The following is a 1,632-nucleotide window of genomic DNA, read 5'->3' as shown; positions in this document are numbered from 1 at the left end:
AGGATCGCTTGAGCCCAGGAGTTTGAGGTTGCTGTGAGCAAGGCCAACGCCATGGCACTCACTCTAGCCTGGGCAAAAGAGTGAGACTCTGTCTCAAAAAAAAACAAAAAACAAACAAACAAAAAAAAATAGTGGCAAGAGAGAGGCTCCTGGGTCTGCCATCCCTTGACACAGAACTAGAAATAAAGTAGTTATACAGCCGAGTCAGTATTTCTTGCATATCATGGTTCAACCATTTTTTTTTGTAAAACTTTGTTGATGTGTAATGTACATACCACATGATTAACGAATGATTGATTAAAAATAAATGTTTCATAAGACACTCAAGGAACTGCGCATCCACTACAACAAATAGTTTTATCTCCCTAAAAGAATCCCTGTGCACTGTAGCTTTTAATCTCTCTGCCCTGCATTTCTCCATCCCTCCTGCCCTAAGCAACCACTAATCTAATTTCTGTGTCTATAAATTTTCTTTTTCTGTACAATTCAATAAGTGGAACACAAATTATGTGATCCTTGATGAGTTGCATTTTCACTTAGCATAATGTTTAAAAAGGGTCATCCCTGGTATTCCTTATATAGGGACTTCATTCCTTTTTATTGCCAAATAGTATTCTATCGTGGATATATACATTTTATTTATTCATTTATCAATTAATAGACATTGATTTTGTTCAATTTTGGCTTTTATGAAAGCCAAAAGTTATTTATTAACATGCATGAATGTTATTTATTGTTTATTCACATCATTATAATGTTGATTGTTCATCATCATTCATGTACAAGCTTTGTATGGACATATTTTGATTTCTTTTGGGTATATGTCTAGAAGTAGAATTACTGGGTCATATGTGACCTGTATGTTTATCGATTTGAGGAATTGCTAGACTGTTTTCCACAATGGCTGCACCATTTTCCATTCCCACCAGCAATGTATGAGGGTTTCAATTTCTCCACATCTTTGCAAACACTTTGGGAGTAAAGTGATATCTCATTATGTTTTACATTTCCTTATTTTCTAAAGGTGTTGAGATTTTTTTCTTGTGCTTATCAGCTATTGTATACATTTCTTGGCAGAAATTTTTATTCAGATCTTTAGCCCATTTTTGATTTACTTATTTGTCTATTGAGTTGTATTTTTCAAATATATTTTTGAGAAGTGTCCCTCATTAGACACATAATTGTCAAATACATTGTTTAGTTCTGGTGTTTTGTTTTTACTTTCTTGATGCTGTTCTTTGAAGCACAAAAGTGCTAATTTTGACGAAGTCCAATTTCATCAATTTTAATTTGGTTGCTTTTGCTTTTGGTGTTATATCTAAGAAACTAATAGCAAATCCAACGTCGCAAAGATTAGTCTCTATGTTTTACTTTTAGAGTTGTATAGTTTTAGCCCTTAGACTTAAATTTTTTATCTATTTTGAGTTAATTTTTCTAAATTTTTCTAAATGATTTGAAGTAGGAGGTACAATTTTACTTTTCTGTATGTGGATAATCTGCTTTCCCAACAGCATTTGTTAAATAATGTGCTCATATTCCATCAAATGATTTTATCACTATTGCCAAAAGCTAGAAATGTGAGCAGGCATGGTGGCTCAGGCCTGTAATGTCAGTACTTTGGGAGGTCAAGGC

This window comes from Propithecus coquereli, unplaced genomic scaffold (genome assembly GCF_000956105.1).
Source record: "Propithecus coquereli isolate 6110/MARCELLA unplaced genomic scaffold, Pcoq_1.0 Scaffold479, whole genome shotgun sequence".
NCBI lineage: Eukaryota > Metazoa > Chordata > Mammalia > Primates > Indriidae > Propithecus > Propithecus coquereli.
Note: the sequence above shows the minus strand (reverse complement) of the source record.